We start from the raw sequence: 10,674 nt of genomic DNA, 5'->3' as shown, positions 1-10,674 counted from the left end.
TTTAAAGCAAATGGGACAAATGTTTGATTTCTTGGCCAAACTGCTGGAGCCTTAATGACAGCTTGTGTTTTGAAAAGATTTGAAAGGCAGGGAGTGTGGGCTGTGGGCAGTGCTACTTGTATACCTTTGTGGAAAACTCCGCCAAGGCAATTCTGAGATGGCCAGTGTGCTGAATTCTGTGTTGCTCATGTGATAGGTTTGACCAAACTAAAGGTTGAGAAAAATTAGTTGTTTTTGTTTTTGTTTTTGTTTTAATGGGAGAAAAGCAGCTTACTGGAAGGCACTCCCTCTGCTGGGTGCTCCATCCCTAACAGAGAAACTCTGTTCCAAAAAGTTGGAAACACAAATAAACAAGCCCAGATGGCAGCTCCGGCTGGCTGGGAAGGGGCTGAGGTGCCTCCTCTTGACCCAAGGCTCTGCCTCCCTCCTCCCGTGGAAACTCTGAGTACTGCTTCAGAGTCCCTGAGACACAGGACATAACAGTGTTTAAAACAAACCATTATGATGTGCAAAGAGAGAGAGAGAGGGAGAGAGAGAAATGAAATTTAGAGAAATTTGCTTGCTGAGTTTTCCAAATACTAGTATTGAGCTCCAATTTTAATTCTTTGATTATACATTCCACTAGTTAATAGAAAACTATACTAAGCATCCAACAAGATGCTGTCTTTTACTCTGCACCACCGCTGCCACCCTCACCCCTGAAAACAGTGCATCTTTGTGCGGGAAGGAAGAGCTGCCCATTTTTCTTTGTTAAAAATTGAGCTGGCCAGCAAGCAAAATTCAGAGACACAGAAGGCCTGTACCTGTGCTTCGAACATATTCACCACTGTTTTAGTCAAAGAATCCACGTGAGGACAAGGCTGCTAAAAGAAGAAAAGTTAACATTCTCTATGCTCTTCTTTGTTGTGTGAATTTAAAGTGGATTGAGTTAATGTTGATGGAAAAGTGGCCAAATAGTCATGAATTTTTATATGCCTTTTTAAAAAGTCATTCTAGAAAAGTCCTTGTGACAGGGTTCTTCTATAGTGGATTTCTCATCCTTATCAATACAGACATAGGATGTAAAAGCATGCCTTTCTTATGTATTATGAAGCTTTAGGCCAGAACCATTGTCATCTGAACTTTAGGATTCTGATGCACAGTTCTTTAGTCTTAGGACTATAGAACTGAAAGGAGTTAACATTTTTCTGATTCATGCCATTTCAGAGCATTAGCACCTCCAACAAATTTCTGTACATGCGATTACTTTTGAATCAAGAAGATGCACAGCTTTTGAATAGCAGTCATTTTGGTTTTATCAGAAACCTTTTTCTCCATGAAAGGAGGTTAATTTCGACCTTCCACTGTGGATGTTGCTGCAAAAGGGTAATTTCACTGTATAGCTCAGGCATGGGTCTGATGTGCACATGCGCACACTAAGGCGGGTGCATGTCTTTAGGTAGCATCTGCTTCCTATTTGGTACAGGCGCCTGGGCTCTGGGGCCCATCTCTTCCTAGTTCTCCCACATGTTCTTGTTTGGGGTTTTTGTTCAACCATTTGTTTTGGTCTTGCTTTTGCCTTTGCTTCAGAAGCCAGGACTCTGTGTACCAGCCCAGCTCCACCCCCTCTTCCAGGCGTAGTTAGCCTGCCTCTCTCCTCCAGTCTTTGACAGCCACCTGCCTGCCATTCCAGTGTCTATGATAGTGCATCTGGGTGGGCTACCACATGCCAGCCTTCTGCTTGGCACTGGCCATCCCTTCCTGGGATTGCTGGGAAGGGAACTGAATAGCGGCTGCTCCTAGCTGCCAGACCACCAAACAGTGAGAAACCTTGGTGGAAACAAAATGGCCTGGTGACAGCTGTGTGTGTTCACAATGAGCCTGTCTCTTACTTTCCTCAGTTTTGGGTTGTTTGTTTGTTTGTTTGTTTGTTTCCAAACAAGCCATGGGGCACAGAAGTAAAGTTTAAGGAGGGGAAGCCTTCCAAGTCCCTGTGCTATGTTACAGGTTATCTTCAACAAGTTGTTTCCCACTCAGTTCTCTACCTTCCTCCCCTTCCCCAATCTTTGCACTGTACATTCTGTTGCACTGAGCTTCTGTGGTAGTGTACGTGTCTTAGTTAGGGTTTTACTGCTGTGAACAGACACCATGACCAATGCAAGTCTTACAAAAGACAACATTTAATTGGGGCCGGCTTACAGATCAGTGAGCGGTTCAGTTCATTATCATCAAGGCAGGAGCATGGTACAGGAGGAGCTAAGAGTTCTACTTCTTCATCCAAATCCAGACACTTGAAGACTGACCTCCAGGCAGCTAGGATGGGGGGGTCTTAAAGCCCACACACAGTGACACACCTACTCCAACAAGACCACACCTTCAAATAGTACCACTCCCTAGGCTGAGCATATGCAAACCATCACGGCATATACTGCAGCAGAATGAAATGTAGTTTTCATTCACTGCTCAGTGGTTGAGAGCGGCCCCTTGGTTATGGGTGCGCGCTCTCATGACTACCCTCTTCCCACCCTCTCACCAAACATCCAGCCAGGTATGGGGAGTGCTCAGTCAGCAAAATGCTTGCTATCCAAGCATAAGGACCAGAGTCCCACATAAAACCCCAGGTGTGTCAATTGACCCCCTCCCCCAGGGAGACAGGCAGGCAGATGTCTGGAGAGCACTGTCCAGCCAGCCTCGCCAGTCTGAGTGCCAGATACAATGAGAAAGAAGCCTGCCTGTCTCAAAAAATAAGGTACAAAGTGATTGCAGATGATGACCATCGTCAGCCTCTGCCCTCTACATGATATACACATACAAACACATGCATACTCGTGCACACACATACACATACCAGGTCCAACCAGAAAACAAAAAACTTAAACTCCTGCCTCTCTTCTGTCCTCCCCATTCTCATTACCACTCTCCATAGCCATTCATTTCCTCTCTGCTTTCCCTGCCCTCTGTCTGCAATGGCTTGTTTGTTTGTTGTTGTTTGTTTGTGTTCAGTTTGGGATTGGCGGGGGGTGTCTTCCAGTCATAATACACTTCCTTATGCTGTGATGACCCCCCCACAACCATAAAATCATTTTTCTTGCTACTTCATAACGGTAATTTTGCTACTGTTATGAATTATAACATAAATATCTGATATGCAGGATATCTGCTATGAGACCTCCCCAAAGGGGCTGCAACCCACAGTTTGAGAAGCAGCGCTCTAGTCCTGGGTCCTGAGTCCTTGTAAGTCGCTGTCCAGATCCCTTAGCTGCAAACAGGGATCCTAAGGCCACCCACATCAGACTGCTGGGTTAGCTATGGAAGGAATTGACAGGTTACCCACAAGGGGAGTGTTCACTAAAGGTAGCTGCTACTGCCCCTCCTGTGAGAACACCTCGATCTCCAAGGCTGGGATGGACCTCATCCCTTTCCTTTAAAAGTTCTTACTCCTCTTGTTATTCCTAACTAGAAGTGGTGATTTGAGGGGCAGGTGAAAGCAAGTCCTCAAAACAGGGAGGATGTGGCCAAAGTGCGTTGGCCTGGTCTACAGCATGGCTGTAAAGAGAAAAACTCAAATAACACCAGTGAGCCAAGAGCACAGGTTTTCTACAGAAGGAGTCAGTCATGAAAAGGGTTAGAGAACATGCAAGAAGAATGGGAACGTCGCTGTACAGAGGATATGCTGAGAGTCAGCAAGAATATATGGTCAGAAATAGAGGTGTTTTTTAAAAAAAATCTAGGCATGATAGTGTATGCCTATAATCCCAGGCCTTAGAAGTCTAAGACAGGAAGATTGTAAGTCTGAGGCCAACCTGAGCTACACAGCAAGACCTGTGAGAAGTAAAGAAATGGGGGAAGAGATAAAGGGAAAGGGGAAGAAAAGTCAGCTTGCATTCTGTATTATTGTGCCAATCTAATAAACTCCAGGACACATCTCCTGCAATCAAAGGAGTTTTAAATGTTAAAGTGCTAATGGCAGGTGTGCTGGGGGGAAGTAGTAGCAATGAAATTGACTGGATTCTGTTCAGCTTTGATAGAATCTCTATTCTTTCTTTTTCTTTTAAGATTTATTATTTATTTTATGTGTATGAGTATACTGTAGCTGTACAGATGGCTGTGAGCCATCATGTGGCTGCTGGGAATTGAACTCAAGACAGCCCCGCTCGCTCCGGCCTGCTTACTCTGGCATAATATACTGTAGCTGTCTTCAGACGCATCAGAAGAGGGCATCAGATCTCATTACGGGTGGTTGTGAGCCACCATGTGGTTGCTGGGATCTGAACTCAGGACCTTCGGAAGAGCAGTCAGCACTCTTACCTACTGAGCCATCTCGCCAGCCCCTCTATTCTTTCTTTTACTAAACTATATAAGGTGTTCCACTATGTTTGAAAGGGTGGCACAGTCCACCTGAGAAAAATAACAAATCTCACAAACTCAGAAAAGAATCCCGTTCTGATTCTAGAGAGAAAGGGATCACTAACAATAGCATACAGCTGACCCACTTTTAAAACTGTCCAGAACTGGAAATGTGCTTAGTTGGTAGTGTGTGCCTAGTATGCATGAAGTCTTCGGTGCAGTTCTCTGCACTGCAGAAAACAAAGTACGAAGACACACACAGGCCTGTAATCCTAGCACTGTGCAAGCGGAGGCAGGAGTATCAATCAGGGGGTCAAAGCTATTCTTATCTACACAGCAAGTTTGAGGCCAGCCTTTGCTACATGAGGCCCTGGCTTGAAAACAAACCAAGAAAACAGACAATGCGTATACATTCCCGCCAGCTTTCTGCGTGATCTCCGCGGCCTCTTTTCCTGCCTGTGCTGCTCGTCTCAAGGGAAGAGCACACCCTCAGTGCGCCTGCGTACACTCTGAAATTGCCTGGTTCTGTGCATGTGGGCAGACTAACTCTGCAAGAGCTCCTGTGGCGGGAACTAGGAAAGAACTGCGCAGTCGCAGTGTTCTTTTACACTACACCCTGTGATGCATCCTGGGACTGCAGAGGTCGTGGAGCTGAGTGGGCAGGTCCAGGAAGGCTCTTCAGAAGTACCACCTCATCAGAGATGTAAAAAATGAGTGAGACTCAGTAAGGCTTCTGTCCTGAATACGTAAACCACCACTACAAGGCAATAAGGAAAAGACAGCTCAGTAAAAGAATAGATAAGAATCTGAACAGACAAATCAGAAATCCAAGTGGCCAAAAAAAAACATGTGAAACTGTATTCCGGTCATCAGTGATCAAAAACATGCATATTAAAACCACTACCGCCGGGCGGTGGTGGCGCACGCCTTTAATCCTAGCACTTAGGAGGCAGAGGCAGGCGGATTTCTGAGTTCGAGGCCAGCCTGGTCTACAGAGTGAGTTCCAGGACAGCCAGAGCTATACAGAGAAACCCTGTCTCGAAAAAAACCAAAAAAAAAAAAAAAAAAACCACTACCACTAAATACCCAGAAGAGCGAAAATTTTGAAAGGTTGCTAATATCTGGTGTCAATGTAGTATTATAATCATTTGAAAAAAATTTGACATTTTCTACTTAACTGAAGATACGCCCAGTGCCAACATACACCATGTGGTGCACAAGAATGTCCAAGTCAAGCAACTGAGAATTCCCAGGCCACGGGCATGAGTGACCACTGGACTGCAGACATCCACTGATGGTTTCTGTAAAGGACCAAACTAAAACATGGTAGGCTTTCTGAGCTGTGTGGCCTCAGTCATACCTGATCAACTCTGCACACTAGGCTAGAGCAACCAAAAGGGGTACACAGCTAAATTCCATGGCTGCCGTCCTTTGCTGGCTACTCTTACAGTGCAATGAAAGCACAACTCTTAACTGCTCACAGGCACGTTATACTGCATAGTGTAGAGTGAGGCACTGAATAGCCAATGTATGATCCCATTTCATAAGACTCAAGACATCCATCAGTTGGCCTGGCCAGCGGCAGCAACTCCTTTAGCATATAAGTCTCTGCTTGGCAATGAATTGTAGAGAGTAGGGCTGTATTCCTCGTCTGCAGCACTAGGGGAGAGCAAGGAGTGATTACCGGACAGTCAAGGCTCAGTATGGTGGAAAGAGGGAACCAAGATAGGAAAGGATAATAGAATGGGAGGTCTCGGGAGAGCAGGCCACTTTCTCGCTTTTTCATTAAATAATCATTACCTGAGAGTTGGTAGTTTTAAGTACATTCTGTGCTTGTTTCCTGTGCTATATTCTACCCACCCTCCAGAGAACAGTTGAAAGAATGGATGAGAATATGGACGGAGATAAAGCAAGCAAGGCAGAAAGTCAGGGTGACAGAAGGCCAGAAGCAGGAGGAATTTTGTGGCCTGAGAGAGGCAACACAGAAAGCAGAGAGGAGCTTCCATACATGAAGGAGAAAGCAGACAACGGCAGGTCACAAGATTCCCAAAGTGCCATGAGTCTATTGTCTTGTGTCCAATGCCAAGCAAGTTAGCACAAGCCTCTAATTCCAGCACTCAGAAGCCTGGCGCAGGATAATTGGTCCCATGTTCAAAGCCAGCCTGAGCTCCTAAGACCCTCCCTCAAAATACAAGAAGAAAAGAAAAAGAAAAATTGCCATTATGTTACTTCATTTAACAATGAATGGCTTCAACGGTGGCCAGTTTCATTAATGAAGAAGGGTTGAAATGTTATTTACATTGTAGCCTGTTTCTTGATTTCTTAAAACTCATAATCCTCTCAGGGCAGTGGTGGTGCGAGCCTTTAATCCCAGCACTTGGGAGGCAGAGGCAGGTGGATTTCTGAGTTCAAGGCCAGCCTGGTCTACAGAGTGAGTTCCAGGACAGCCAGGGCTACACAGAGAAACCCTGTCTCAAAAAAACAAACAAACAAACTCATAATCCTCTTAACAGCCACATGCTAAGATACAGTCTAAACCAGTGATTCTCAACCTGTGGGTTTCCACCCTTTCACAGGGGGTCGCATAGCAGATATCCTGGAAACCAAATATTTGCATTACTATTCACAACAGTAGCAAAATTACAAGTATGATGTAGCAATGGAAATAATGTTAAGGTTGGGGCTTACCATAGCATGAGGGACTGTATTAAAGGACTGAAGTATCAGAAAGCTTGAGAACCATGGTTTGGCTGATCTCAGGTCTGAATTCACAAATGTTCAACGGCCGTGGTTCAAACAATGACATTTTCCTTCATGTGGCACTGGAGTGGCCCAGCTTCCACATATCCTGTCTGGGTTCCAGCTCAGGCTCAGAAATTACTAACAAATAAGTCAGTGTCCTAATCTCTCTTCTTGAGTTGCCCTATCAGGCAATAATATCCACCATGCAGGGTTTGCCAGGATTAAGAACTGGACCTGACCTGTTTGCATAGGACTTGGCACTTGCAGGAATTAACTCTGTTCTACAGTTGATGGGGAGAACATGCAGGTCACTGGGCCATTCCCCCTTTAAAACTATGTCAAAGTTTCTTGCTGGAGTTTGCACATTTTGTTTTTACTTAAGATAACAATTTTAGCCGGGCAGTGGTGGCTCATGCCTTTAATCCCAGCACTTGGGAGGCAGAGGCAGGCAGATTTCTGAGTTTGAGGCCAGCGTGGTCTACAGAGTGAGTTCCAGGACAGCCAGGGCTACACAGAGAAACCCTGTCTCAAAAAACCAAAAAACCAAAAAAAAAAAAAAAAAAAAAAAAAAAAAAAAAAAAAAAAAAAAAAAAAAGATAACAATTTTAGATGCATTTCATAAATACAGACCAGTCCTCAGAAATGAAATATGTAGTTTTCATAGCGTTAGGTCTTCAGGGCCAAACATTGAGTGGTTAACAATTGCTCAGCTTTATGGTGGAGTGTGGCTTTGTATCTTTTAGTAATTTTTTTTTTAAGGCTTCATGCTATAACCCAGCCTAGCTTGAAACTCATTTATGTCACACAGGCAGCTTCAGAACTTGTGGTAATCTTCCTGTGTCAGCCATCCAAATGTAGGGATGACAGACATGAGCCACCATGTCCACTGAATGCCATTTAAAGGTCCGCTCTTGGGAGCTTTTTAGCCAAGGAGTGTGAAAAGCATCAACAGATAAGAGACAATGATCAACCCTCAGCATGTTTTAATTGTAGCTATAAAAGTTCCCTTAGCACTTGTATAATTTTTAAAACAACTACAGACTACTTCATCACAATAGCCCTGTGAGATAGAGCAAGGTTTTTACAGATCATGTCACATTGATCTACTAGTAACCAGCCACACCCACAAGGCCATAAACACCATGTGTTCCTTCTTCCCAAGGACCTTGTACAGCACTGGGGCAAGCAAGAAAGCTTGCAGCTGCTGCTTGCTGCCTGTGCTGCCAATCAACCAGAAACCACCACCACCTCCCCCTTAATCTCCTGTATCTAAAGCTCGGAGATTACTGCCCCACATAAGGACATCAAATCAAAGGCTTGTCCTCAAAGGCTGGGCCTGTCATAGATGCACAATCACTCCACTCTTTGCATGCAGTGGAAAAGTCCTTGCTGAGTGTGTCCTGCTCTGTCTCCTCACACTGAGAACAATTAGGTTTGAATACCTAGCAGTCATCAACACCAACACTGTTGAAAATATTCAGCTAGAGGGACGACATGAAAAGAAGTTCTCCACAAAACTTTTGAATTTGAGATAGAGATTGACAACAAGACCCCTGGTCTACACACACACACACACACACACACACACACACACACACACTCATACACATACACACATGCACACACATACACACACCAACATGCACATATGCGTGTGTACACACACATATACACATACACACACATGCATGTACATACACACCTAATGGTGACTCCTACCAAGCCAGCCAGAGAAGCAAGGCCAGCTCAGTAAAGACAAAAGCCACACTGTTGCTCTTCACCAAATCCTGTCCTAGTTTGTCATCCTGTTGATATAGTAAACACCACAATTAAAAACAACCTGGAAAGGTGGTGGTGCACACCTTTAATCCCAGCACTTGGGAGGCAGAGGCAGGCAGATTTCTGAGTTCAAGGCCAGCTTGGTCTACAGAGTGAGTTCCAGGACAGCCAGGGCTACACAGAAAAACCCTGTCTCAGGGGAAGAAAAAAAAAACCTAACCTGGAAAGAACTGGGTTTATTTCATCTTATACTTGCAGTCATGACCCATCATTGAGGGAAGTCACAGCAGGTACCCTTAGGGATTGTCTTAGTTAGGGTTTTACTACTGTGAACAGACACCATGACCAAGGCAACTCTTACAAAAACAACATTTAATTTGGTCTTGCTTACAGGTTCAGAGGTTCAGTCCATTATCATCAAGGCAGGAACACAGCAGCATCCAGGCAGGCATGGTGCAGGAGGAGCTGAGAGTTCTACATCTTCATCTGAAGGCTGCTAGCAGAATACTGGCTTCCAGGCAGCTAGGATAAGGGTCTTAAAGCCCACACCCACAGTGACACACCTACTCCAACAAGGCCACACTTTCTAATAGTGCTACTCCCTGGGCAGAGCATGTACAAACCATCACAGGGAGTTCCCATTGAACAGCCTAGAGAAGCTTATAAATAAGTAACTGTAACACAGCACAGTATACCCAGCAGAGGAAGGAATGAGTAACTTGGGGTTAGGGACAGAGAAGGGGACAAAGGCTTATTGTGGTAAGACAGTGCGACAGGTTCAGAACTCCAAGCTGTCATGTGTCAAAGTGAAGTGCATAAGAGAGAGGCTGGTAGAAGGACTGGAGATTCTGCATGCCACGCTAACTTTTCCACTTCCTGCCCCATTGCTATGGGGCCATTAAATGGCCATAATTTTCTTTAAAATTATGTACAATTGGCACCTAATTCTGAAGATAAGTTTACATTATATTTCATTCTCTGATCCTAAGAATTTGTTCCACATTATTATATAGTTCCTCAGCTGATATTCTTTTTAAAAGTCAGGGTTTGCTGGGTGGTGGTGGTGCACGCCTTTAATCCCAGCACTTGGGAGGCAGAGGCAGGTGGATTTCTGAGTTCGAGGCCAGACTAGTCTAGAGTGAGTTCCAGGACAGCCAGGGCTACTCAGAGAAACCCTGTCTCAAAAAACAAACAAACAAAAAAAAAAAAGTCAGAGTTTGTAGACCAAATGTTTTAAACAAGAGTGAAGCCAGATGGGAAGGAAGCCTGCCACATTGACAGACAGACAGACGGGGCTGGGTGTTTACACAGAGACCAGATGCTTCTTCAAAGTTCAGGACTGCACTCTTTGTTTTCATGTCTATTCATGATGATGAAGAAAATATTTTAGATGTAGGATATTAGTTGAAATCCAGGAGGGAATAAAACGGAAGGAAATGGATCCGTGCTGGCCAGCATGACTCTCTGTGGAGTGCCTCGTTTTTGTTTGAGAAGCTGGAGTGAGTGCTCAGTGCTATGGAACTGTTCCATCACATGAGAGTTAGTGTGAGGGCTCGGGACTTCCTCTGACCCTTCTTCCTCATCTGCTTCTTAACCTTCTTCCTGTGCTCAGGCAATCAGCAACAATTCCGCGTTGGTCTCCACTAGCTCATGCAAAGCCAGTCCAGCTGGATAATCATCCTTATTGTCCTCCATAAAATGAGACGTATTACAGAGAATGGAGCTATTTAATTGAATGCTTCTAGAACTGTGGAGACAGGCTCTCCAGCTTTGCTCTTTCTCCTCTAGTTAACAAAAGTACCTTCTTAGAGAGTTTCGGAGATGGGG

At 44.7% G+C, this 10,674-nt stretch overlaps 1 protein-coding gene across 2 annotated transcripts in view; it reads left to right on the top strand.

Moving 5' to 3' along the window:
• The window catches only part of Rftn2 (raftlin family member 2), a 53,793-nt gene that overhangs the window by 537 nt on the left and 42,582 nt on the right, over positions 1 to 10,674 (top strand). The gene's annotated exons all lie outside the window — the stretch shown is intronic.

Source organism: Mastomys coucha, unplaced genomic scaffold (genome assembly GCF_008632895.1).
Source record: "Mastomys coucha isolate ucsf_1 unplaced genomic scaffold, UCSF_Mcou_1 pScaffold14, whole genome shotgun sequence".
Classification (NCBI taxonomy): domain Eukaryota; kingdom Metazoa; phylum Chordata; class Mammalia; order Rodentia; family Muridae; genus Mastomys; species Mastomys coucha.
Note: the sequence above shows the minus strand (reverse complement) of the source record. Positions and strands in the feature narration are given on the sequence as shown.